General features: G+C 44.1%; 1 long non-coding RNA gene across 1 annotated transcript; it reads left to right on the forward strand.

Moving 5' to 3' along the window:
- The first annotated feature begins 9,552 nt into the window (after positions 1-9,552).
- LOC140216425 (uncharacterized) lies at positions 9,553-10,816 on the forward strand. Its single transcript, XR_011893089.1, has 2 exons — positions 9,553-9,632; positions 10,535-10,816. It is a non-coding gene; the product is annotated as an uncharacterized lncRNA (long non-coding RNA).
- Positions 10,817-12,340: the final 1,524 nt, after the last annotated feature.

Consider the following 12,340-nt stretch of genomic DNA (forward strand, 5'->3'; position numbering starts at 1 on the left):
CTAGACACACTTTTCAGTGGACTTCGAAGTCGCGAACCAGCACGGATTCGGATCAACTTTTTGCTGATCGCGCAAGTTAGTGAAAAACATTTAGTTTCCTCAGTTAGAGCTACGACGTAACATTGACGGTGCATCAAAGTCCACAATGCTTTGTTCCTATTCTAATGTTATTGCCTAATCCAGGCCCAGAATCTGATGTTCGACCAGAGGCCAAGTCCAGGAAAGTGTTGCGGCCATAGTCGGATTGCTGTGAACAGTGCGACCACTCTGATTGTCAGGAAAAATGTAATCGAGTTCTTTTGTATAGGTAACAAGGGGAAATTAACAACTTGCAAAGCAACTCTGTAGTGTTACTGACGTAGACCTGACTAGAATCTGACTACTCCTTTGAATATACAACTAAACCTCTTCTTTCACACATAATGTCACACTTGCTCATCCCTATACCTGGAGGGTTCCTGGCCTGCAAGCTACCCCATGTTCCAACAATAAAGGTGTGCAGGCCTGTTTCGGTGGTATAAAATGTAGGGCATGATAGCTACCACCTTGACCCATGGAGCTGTGACCTTGACCAATGGCCTTGTGAAATTTAAAGCCACTACCTAGAGGTAGCAACACAAATGGAATCTTGTTAGCATGTCCTTCACCACAAATTATCTTTCACATTGATCGCAGAGAACACTTTGTTCCTCAAAATTTGGTTGTTCATAGCCCTAACGTTGAGGTCATGTCATATGCCTGATTCTGTTTTAGGAAAAACGGCTTCTGCATGTAGGCAAGTAAGTCTGACCTGTTTTATTCGAATATTCGATGGGTTTGTTTAAAACTTCATAGGGTCATTCCTTTATTTGAGATGTCTTTTGTAGCCTATTGTCCAGCTAACTTAGTAAGCTCATAATCTTCAGAGGTGCCTCTTCTGACGAAGAATTTGACACTACAGGTTCTAGAAATGTCCGCATAAATTGATTCCCATTAACAGTGAAGTCCCGCTCTATTGTAGACATTGCAATGTGCATTATAAGCCGTAGCACATGTGTTGTTGACACGAAAGCGTGATATTTAGTGCGCCCTGACTGTACGAAGCCAACAAAAATAACACCTTAGTTCTTGCTGACTGCCTGACATAATGGGGTCTCTGCCAGCCAGAAAATTTTATTGCCCCGCAATATTTATGGTGCACAAGTTTCACGCACTATGATGTATAACACGGCTGTTACGGGAAACAATTAATTACCCTCCTAGAGAGCGGTTCTAGCAATGTCAGCAGTCAAAGAAAACAAACAGATACGCATAGCTTTTTGTTTTGTACATGCGAGAAAACGGGCGCTGGATTTCCAGCTGGCGTTTCTTGCAAACGATGGTCAATATTATGCTCTTCAAAACGGGTACATCATAAACACATCATCATAAAAAGATTGCAAAAGTCCATCAGCTCATGCATATTCTTGTATAGTCTATTTGTTCATGTGTGTACGTAACTTGAATCAAAATCCCTCCTTTCTCTTGCAACACCAAAGACGGATAGCTGACACACACATCACCTGCTTTATCTATAAAATACGCTTCAACTATGTCGTGTTCTGCTCTCGTTTTTGTTCCCTCACGAAAGTTGTGTTAGCAAGCGTGTGTTCGCATGCGTACTTTTTGGAGTATTCTGCCAAATGGCCACCGTATGCTTTTAGAATGTCGTTATGGTGTTGTCAAGCCCTGTGTTGAAGCACTCGCCAGCTTGTCCAATATAAACGTACCGACAGCTTAGGCATATCTCATGCACCGTATTTGATGTGCATGTGGCGGAAGTAGTTCGCTGATCAGTGGGGCATTGCATGCGTTGGTGTTTTCTTTTTTTGAAGGTTACAAACTGCCGACAATATGCAGGCGCTGAAAAACTATATTGATATTGTGTCACTTTGCAACATTTTTTTTCTAATTATGCGAATCTTTATGGAAATATGGGATCACATGCATATATTTGTTGTCACAATATTTGGTTGGGCACTTCTCTGTCTGTTTTAATTTTTGAAGAAGTGTCTCACAGACATGAAATACCAGACACTGTGAAATTTGCTTGTATCAATCTGTCTACTTTGCTACAAACACTATACTCAATCTGGTAGAACGCTTTTCTTTTATTGGCGTTATATTTCTATCACGCATGGTCATATGAAGAAAAGGTCATATGATGAAAAGAAACTGAGTAGTTACCTTTGGGCAGTTGAAATGTGAACTTGAGCCTCGGAATTCTTAGGGAACAATTCCCGACAATCTGCTAAAGCGTCAAGAAAGAGATCTCTAGGTTTGTCAAGGACCATTAGATAATCGACGACTTACCGAAAACCCGAATAACTGGAATGGCGGTTAGTCCCCTATTATTTGGAAAACCAATTCAGATTTCTAATATTTGAATGTAATAAGAGTAATTGTGACTAAGAGCGGTCAAATTCAAGTACAATTCTAAAAAGGTAAGAAAATTGTCGCAGTTCATGCACAGTAAGCCCGGGAATTTCAGCTCCGCCATTTCATCAATTCATTTGTTCAGGAACAGCACCTAGAGTACCTTCACGCGTCACAGAATAGTATAGGCCCTCGAAGTCTAATGAGAATTATGTAGATACGACTCCCAGACCATCTTGTACTTCTAAGATAACGTCATCAGAGCACCTCACCAAGAAAGTTCCTTAGATTCGTAGCCGCTTGAAGCGCTCTTGCAAGACTCATCTTATTCGGAGTTGCCACGATGCCTTATCTGAGGCGATCACGTACAAATGACAATCAGGCTTGTGGGTCTTGCACATGAAGAATACTTCTAGGTGATAATTTTCGGAAAGATTTAGCCCAGTTTATTAGGGAGTTCAGTTGCATGTATTTCAACAATTTTACTGCTGCTTTCTTTTGTTGCTCCGAATCAAAGTTGGTCACTTTCAGGTTCTGAATCGCTTCATTAGCCTTTCTTTCCATCGGGTTTTCTGGCACCACCACAAATACTCGTTCTTTATCCGCTTGTAAATTGCCCATTTTTTATTTTTCAGGCGTGTCACTATTTTCCTACGCGCAGGTCGGGACCCCGATAGGCTGTCTTTATGACGCAGTCGAGTTTCACTGATGACACGTTCACGCTCACTTTCTTCTGCTCTATCGCCTAAAGTTTCTTACTAGGGCTAAGAGCTGGTGTCGACTGAGGCGAGACTCAAAAGTGAATCTATAGAAAGGTGATATCTCCTTTCCGAATGAAAATCCTGGCGCGCGAAATGATATAATATTTGTTTACTGATCAGATATGCGCACAACTGTCCTGCGTACTAAAAAAATACCTTGCTGCATAATACTGAAATGTACAATGCCGGCTCATAGCCACACATGAAGCACACACACCTGTTTATTGAACGGTGAATTACCTTTGGTGAGTTCTTTATTTACTTTATTTGCATTGATTTAGCCGTTTGATGGATGTCACTGGCGATGTGCCCGTTGTGAGCCAATCCTGCCGAATAGGTATATTCCACTGTGACACAAGAAGTATAGAATCCTTAAATGTAGCTTCGAATTACAGTACATCTGGGAGCGTTGTGCTGAATTAGCAAACATTTTATGCGATTACGTGCCCTAAAACAACTATCCTAAATTTTGTTTATGTAAACGGGGCGAATTTACTAAAGAATCACGCTTCAGAAAGTATGCTGAGTAACTTAGAAATATGATCAACAATATGCCATAGTTTTCACTTATCTAAGGCACACTACTATAAATTGAAAGTTTCGCTCGAGGTACGTTTAATGCCCAGCATTCTGCAGGTATTATTCTTTAAGTGTAAGTCCTTAAGGGGAACAAAATAGTTGACGTCCCTTTCTTTCATATTAGGTCACAATACAGACGTTATGTACGATACAGATAATCCTTGCTTTACAATTTTTGTTCCTTTATATCATGAATTAGCGGGCATTCCTTATTTTTTTATCAGCGTGAAATATGCGAGGTAATCTGTTATTTAATGCGGACAGACACAACTGAAGGCCATGTTTGAATGATCGCCGATTCCTTTATCGCAAACTGAAGACGGAGACAAAAACAGTAATTGAAGAGGCTGCTATCCTTCGCTGAAAATGCTTGGGTATTCTCATCGTAACTCGTCTTATCTTAGTCCATTAATGATATATTTGCCCAGCTCTCGTCTATTTCTCTTGTACTGCGCCGAAGCGCCTGTAATGAGAAGCCGACCGGTTGGGGTGGAGTAGTGGATATTGTGTTGGGCTACGAAGCGCACATTCGCAGGCTGAAATCAAGGCCGCTGCGGCCGCATAAAGGGGCGCATGCAAATATGTCTGTGTACCGCACATTAGATGGACGGTAAAGAAGCACTGGTGGTGAAAAGTAAGATCCTTCATTACGGCTTCCCCGCTAATCAGATCGTGGTTGTGGCATGTAAAACAAATATTTTTTTATGAGACCCCCCCCACTATCAGCTGACATAAAATAGTTCTCATTGAGAAACGGTATGAAGTCAACAGGTGCCTCTTCACTTCGGCAAGAGGTGCCCGATGGCATTGTAATCCCTATTGCAAAAAGTAGTGTCTTCCAGTGCCTTCCAGCGTAAAACCAGGTCGTTTTTTTTACACTGGATCGCACTGGGGATGGTCGGGCTCTCTGGGATCACTGGGGCATCAGTGATAACGTTAGATAAGAGCTTGGTCACACTGGACGAAACACTGGTCTCACTGCCATCACGCTGGAATGCACTGTTTTGTTCTGTACACGCGCTGGTTCTCGCTGCAGTTCGCAGACTCACACTGAAAACTTCACTGGCTGGGTTTGTGTTGCAGTGGTTTGAGTAAGCAAAGAGTATAGGCGCTGAATATTATATGCTGTGTAGAATTTCAATGCAGGATACTAGTCTCGCGTCCTAAATAAGGGTACATTTTGGGGTCATAAAAGTGTATTTCGTGTCGCATCCCGGAATAAAGGTGCGTGAGCTGCCCTGTTTATGCATGCACATCTGACATTGAAAAAAAAAATTTAATTACATTATGGGGCTTTACGTGCCAAAACCACTTTCTGATTATGAGGCACGCCGTAGTGGAGGACTCCGGAAATTTCGACCACCTGGGGTTCTTTAACGTGCACCTAAATCTAAGTACACCGGTGTTTTCGCATTTCGCCCCCATCGAAATGCGGCCGCCGTGGCCGGGATTCGATCCCGCGACCTCGTGCTCAGCAGCCTAACACCATAGCCACTGAGCAACCACGGCGGGTATCTGACATTGAAGATCACTTTCGTTTTTTGCATTTTCCCTTTTGACTGGGCGCATACCTAATTCTTCAACAAATGCACGCAAACGCAGAGGGCGCCACGTTTTTTAGTAGTTTGTACTACTAGTTGTCACCGCTGTCGCATTGTGACGGAGTCGACACGAAACGCTGAAATCTTTCAGACGCGTTCGAACGGACCCCGAGCTCTAAGCCTATCGCTGCCTGATGTTATCGAACCGATAACAAAGCTGAGGCGATTTGTGCGCTTCCTTTCGCTAATGCACTAAAAATAATATATAAAAGGCTCTGGGGCTCAGATACATACATTTTAGCATTCGCCAGGCACTCGATCGGAGATCGGTCCCTTCCACGAGGCTTAGCCCTAAATCGTATCTGCCGAGTCCGTCTTCACGTTATCGGCCCGTGTGGGCTTAGGAATCAAGAACTCTAACAAGGATAAATTACTCCATATTTCCGCCTTCGCAACTGTGTACTTTCACATCGGTAAACCATTTTTTCGTATTTACATTGTCATCACAAGAAGCGATCAGCGACGATGTGACGCGTTATAAACATGCGTATACATGCTGTAGCCTAAGGCTGCGAGGACTAGCCTACGCTTCCTGGAAGAAGATATGGGACTAGAGGGACGTGTCGATTGAAGCGCACCGTTAAACTGAGAAAACCTTGCGCATCCCTTCCGCGAAGAACAAGAAGTGGCTATCAAAACCGGCAGTAAGCCCATACTGCGTCCTGGTTCGGCGTTTCACTTAGGTCTTTTTTCCGAAGTTGAACTTCCTTCACGGTTATATTGCGCTTAGTTTTACATTGACGATATTAAGTGAAGGACAGGACGTGGACGCACGTATTGCGCAACGTACGTCCACGTCCTGTCCTTCACTTAATATCGTCACTGTAAAACTAAGCGCAATATAACCATGGCCGTTCACCAACTAGTCCCCTTCATAGCTTTACTAAGTTGAAATTCCTATCGTAAACAAAAATTGTTGTTGTCGCACATGCAAGCAGCATACTATTGAATACGGACAACTTTTTCTTTCTGATACTTGCGTAAGTTTTAGTTGCGGGACGATAGTACATCAAGCACATCTGTGCGAGACCTGTTTACGTGCATGTAACAGTGGTTCTGGAGCTTGACATGGCAAATTATTCACGTCGTGCCATGGGCTAGCGTGGCGTACGGGTAAAGTACCCTGCTTGGCATCTGCAGGTCAGACAACTTATCCAGCCTTTTCCAAACATTTGTAATTTTTTCATTTTCTTTTGTACTAAAACGCTCTCTGCTGCTTTCTGCATTCAAAAAAGTATATATTCGGTGTCCAGGCATCCCGTATTTCAAGCACTAGAGCTCCTTTTTGGACCAGTACTGCAGTGCCTCCGAGTATTCTACGCCTGCCCAGCGCCCCAGGATCCAGCGCGCGACAACGGGCTCATAATCCGGTATCGCACTCAACACTTGATACTGGGATTTGCAATAGGGACGCCATGCGCCGCTTACCTTGCGATGCAAGAAGAGCGAATGGTAGGTTCATCAAGCGCTTATAAATATCTTGTTATGGGCACTTAGTGAAAAAGGGTGGCAAGGAGTGCCCCGTAGCAAGCGACTGATAGGCCCGCTAAGTTTGGGCTCTTGAATGTTGAAAGACCTAAGACGACTGAGACACACCAAGCCTGCATGATCAAAACACTAAGAAAGAAAGCTTTTCCTAGCTGTAGTTGCTATACTGTCCCACGCCCACGCTATGGTCTTGATGGACCACAGGCAACTAAACCGTTTGCACAACCACAGAGCTCCACGACAAAAAAAAAAGAAAAACGTTAACGCGAGTAACTCTGTAGGGATGGCTCGGACCTGCTGGCCACTTCGTCGCTATGGCGACTCCAGAAGCATGAGAAATAAATGTGAGGGTTCTTAAATAAAGACTCAGACGGATGCTCTGAAGTTTTATTTCAGCACATTATTCATCGGCACTTTTATCCTTCTCTCCTATGCTCTCCAGTAATTGCAATGCAAGCATTCCACCGTTCCCACCAAGTCTAAATAACATCATTAAAGCTATCTTTTGTCACTTCAGTATCACCTCCAATGTCTCCACCACATCTTGTTCATGACAAGGCAATGCCTTTCTTTAGTGCGGTACATGAATAGGTCCTAAAGCGCTGCATCGAAATTGTAGAACGAATTAAAGGGTGGTTAGCGATGCTTCGTGGAACGGTAAAATAATTGACACTGTTCTAAAATGGAACCAGCAGCTAATACATTGGAGGCGATCTTAAGAAAGTTGGCAAAGCATGCATTCAAGACTCGCCTCAGTAGCGAAATTTCGCAACAATAGTGCCACCGACATTAGTGCCACTAAGAGAACAAAGCTACGTGCATATACTGTACAGAACAATGTTGTGGATAGCTAAGTAGCGACATTAATTTACTACGAATTCACAAAGTATTCAGAAACAAATTTATTAGTGCCCACGGAAAGGACTTTAGCCCAAAAAGCCTCGGGAATGTTTTCGTTGTCCACGGAACAATCCGCTGAGCGGGCGTCGTATATACGCAATGTATTTGGTGGAGTAGTGACTGAAGATTCTAGGGCACTTCCTGCCCATATACATCTAAAAAAAAAACTGTGCTGAGTTCAATTACACACGCCTTCAAATGTTGCACGATATATTTTTCTCCTTTCCACTTCCTCGCAATCTAACAGAAAGGTGTATCCTGATTCGTTTGCCGGACGTGCGACGCATTTGTTGAGGTTGTGCAGCCAATGGTAGAGTAGGAAGCCATGTTTTTGTTTGTTGTCTTTCTATGTTCGGCAAACGGCACTCTCTTATTGGGTAAACAATCCTGCGCAATTCTCCATTGTCTATGCTTTCATTCCCCGTTTTCCTGAACAACTGGCATAAAAGAAGGTCGCACGGCAGCGTTGATCCAGGTTTCGACAACGAGTTTTGGAAGTTACACACGGTGAGTGTCTGCTTCGTTTCTTACATAAAATAAGTGTTAGGCTTGTGTGACTATATACTAAAATGTTACCAAGCAAAGTGAGGTGGCGGTTATGCTTGATTTCTTGGCATACTTTGTGAATGCATGAAGTAGCAAAACTTCACGTTACCAGGGGCATTACTTATGAGTGCCTGCGAGGAGTTACATTTTAGCAGGCAACAAAGCTTTTGACTCTGTTTGTGTAGTGAAATTGTTCGTGCGACTAAGGGCGCTCGAAAAGGCTGTATGCATGTTTTCAGGTGTCCTGGGAGGAGTAAATGATGCATGAAGTTTAAGTTCGATTGGGTTTGGGAGGACGTCCAGGGCTCAATGCAAGATGACGTTGATTTGCATTAATAAATTAGGGACTAAAGTGTCGATGCACACTGCATTTCTGTTTGTATCGGTAGTTATCAGATCCACCTCCTAAAATGTTCCTGCTTGCTTCAAAAACGAAACTACAATAATTTCTACAACTACGACATATACAACATTTTTACATTTACATAGAGTGGGTGGTACGTCACAAGTACTCTGCAAAAATGTTTGCAGTGTGTAGTTAATTTGGAACTTTCTTATCGAGGTGCTGTACGGAGTGGGTACGGTCTCTTTCAATTGGGTAAACTAAGCCTGTCACTGACACTAAGTTTGCATGTGCACGGTGGGAAATTTGAGCGCTTGTAGGAATCGTAATGAGCCAGGTTCCCCATATACCGAGAGCACCAAAACGTGTCACTGCACAAAAATTTGTCATGCCTATTATTTGTCATGGACTACAAAATGAAATTATGGTATGTAAATAGTAAAAAAAAAGCTTTTTCAGGCTCTCCAAATTGTTAATGGATGGTCAAATAACGGCTTACAATGCTTAGCCATTGTACAGAAAGATTGGACTGTGCCACCCTGTTCCTATATTGTAGGAAATTAGTAGCATTAGGGATGGTGCGTATGGCAGTGTATTGCCGGGGCTCTAGTGTGGCTTTAGCAGCAAATTACTTGCTGCGCCACTGCAAGCTGATAAATAAGCCTTATATATGCATGCGTTTCAATGGTATCGTACAAGAACAAATGTGACACCGAAGTGAAGCTTGCAGTTTACACGTTTAAAATAAATGGTTTAAGAACGGGCGTTAGACGTGATTTGTACAACTACTCGAATTAAATGGCTCTGTTGGAACAAATATGGCTGTGATATTGCAATGTCGAATGCGACTGTTAAGTTCATTGCTGAAAGTGAGAGATACAATAAAAACTAGGGATAATGGAATTTTCATGTTGATGAAAACTGAATTATTTTTTTCACAGGTATCCTCAACCAGATCAAGCAAAATGAACGCCAAGGCAATCCTAGCAGTACTGGCCGTTTACGCTCTGCTTGTTGCAGGTTTGTATAAATAGCAGAGCGGTACATCATACGAACTCCCGTTTGGGTTAGGGAACAAACGCTAGTTACTGACATCTTAGTTGAGAGAGAGAGAGAAAACCATCAAAGTCGTTGCTCTTGAAGTCGAGTGGGTGGTGTCCTCATTCCAGGACTCCACGGCCTATGGCGGCTGGACGTACTTTCTGGACGAGACCTTCTTGTCCCGCCAGGGTATCACCGGTCACATGTACTTCCCAACGCTGAAATGACGTGCTAGGCGTATTTAAGTGTCGAGGTTTGGCGCCGCACCCCCACGAGATGTGAAAGAGTGTAGGGCGTGTGTCGCTGCACCAGGGGCAGATGCCGCGATATGTATGTGGGTACATTTTGCTGTATGTGCGCAGGTTTGGGAATGTGTTGGTCTCCATAAGTCTGAGAGCGACTGCCTCTTCAGTGCTGAGCTTTCTGTGGGGGAGAGGATAAATCCTGTGGTTGAGTCGCTGGATCTCGAGTCGGTGCAGTACTTGTTGGCAGGGGCACGAAGGTAGAGGGCGGGGATTGATGAGACGATTGGTTTTGCGTTGCTCGGTTGGTCAGCGCTCGAGCTAACGCGTTCGCCCTTTCGTTCCCCTGCAGTCCCGCGTGGCCCGGCGTCCACGTGATTTGATGGGATTCTTGCAGCCTCGTTGAAATCATAGTTGAAATCAAGAAAAAGAAATGGGCATGGGCTGGGCATGTAATGGTCGCCATCGTCGCTGAGCCACAGTGGCGAGTGAACACTGGGCTTGCACTTGGGGCGAATGCAGAAAAAACGCAGACTTGTTTTTCAACTTTTTCTTCGTTACAGCCTCCAACGTCTTAATTGTTTTCCTAATGCGTTTTACGTCGCAACATAGAAATTTATATCTTTCTTCCTTGACCAGGCACTTCAGCCTGCGGCGGCGAGGGCCGCTCCGAATCAGGAAGATGCGGTGGCGGTGAAGGTCGCAGCGAACAAGGAGCTGCCGAGGCCCGCCTGGACAGCGCTGCAATGTCAAGCGAGTCGGCTCGCTGCGGTGGCCAATCCGGTCGCTGCGATGGCTAGCGGCGCCCTAGGATACGCAGCCGCTTCCACGCAAAGCCAGCATTATTTAGCCAACTGATGGGTGGTGGTTGAAATCACTGAACGGAACGGTCTCGAAATAAATTGGCTTCGCTTGCATTGTGGCTTTGTTTGTTTAAATAGCACTCTATTGCCGAAGTGCCGAGGAAGGTGCACAGATTAACTATTTCAAATATGCACCAAATGCATGTCCTTATGCACCTTACCGCGAAGCCGTTGATGCGAACCCTGTGCTATCGTAGTCCTAGTAAGCTAAAACTATCATCGTCAGCTGTGGCTCGAGCGTCGTCGTCTACTTGCGTAGCTGGCTTGTCCGCGCCCCTCGGTCTTTCAGGGCGAATGCTGATGATGATGATGATGAATCCTCAACAAATGGCACAAACCCACTATGGGGGATAGGCCACGAATCGGGTGGTAATATGATTGAATGAATAAAAGAATTTGGTTAATAAATAACGAACACAAAAATTAAATAAATATGTAATCCAAGATGAAAAATAAACTATGAATACCTGAGTAAAACTAGTGATCAATACTATAGTAAACCTTGCATTGATAGGAATACTAAATTATTAAAAGAAACATATACTTGGACTTGAGTAAGCTAAATTTTTGAACAACAATACTAGAAGGATTTAAACTGTGTATTTGTGCTTTTATATTTTTTGAATTTCGTAGACTGAAGTAGAAGATGCGCTTGTGCCACAGCTCCCACGTTCGTCGTCGTCGTCGTCTTTGGCCCCCCTGGCTCCATTGCCGCTCGTCGTTCCAGCGTAGAATTCCATTTCACTACTTTCGTCGTAATAGAGAGGCCGCGTTTACGGAGGTATGAGCCATTTATTAAGGCGTTGTGAGCAATTCACTGGCACACGTGATGGACGGATTTAATTTTGAGATAATTTATTTTTGAAGAACCGCAGGTGGCAATGCAAGGCGGATGCTGCTAAGCGCGCCACCCAGCCAACTCGAGACATGAAACGCAAACGACAACGGCGGACTGCTAGCGTACCCTAACTGACGTCGCTCTCACCATCGCTGCCGAGCCTGTGTGTAACCTAATTAAGAAACACAAAGAGGTCCACTGTGAAACCAATCCAAGCAATCGTCGAAACCATTGCATGTCCGCATCTCCAGTGGTGGGCCTTGCGACCGATACATGGAGCTTTGGATTAGTGGTTTCGCACATTCCATCTCAGCTACACCCATGGGAAGACCACGTGGCAGAGGAGCTTGCATGCGAAAAAAAAAGAAGCACGGCAAAACACCGACAAAACCCTCACACGGAAAAAAAAAAAACCGGGAGAACTCCAAAGAAAACCACACATAACGCATCCTCAGCACGCGAAGAAGCAAAAGCGAAAGGGGAAGAAGGGTGAAAGAAAACATTCACAATATAGACTGCTTGCCAAGTTTGACTTGCATGGTGCAATACTTGAAGTAACTAACACAGTTGCGCTGCTCGATCGTCTTAACTGACTAGAAAGGGTGGGGATTTCTTTCTATCCAATGAACAGCTGTTGGAAAACACGGTACGTATCACCAGTTATGGGCAACCAGTGTTGAAACATCGCTTGCCAATAGCATACTAAACAAGATACTCTATTACAGCATACTGCAGTGAAGCCCC

This window comes from Dermacentor andersoni, chromosome 3 (assembly GCF_023375885.2).
Source record: "Dermacentor andersoni chromosome 3, qqDerAnde1_hic_scaffold, whole genome shotgun sequence".
Taxonomy (NCBI): Eukaryota; Metazoa; Arthropoda; class Arachnida; order Ixodida; family Ixodidae; genus Dermacentor; species Dermacentor andersoni.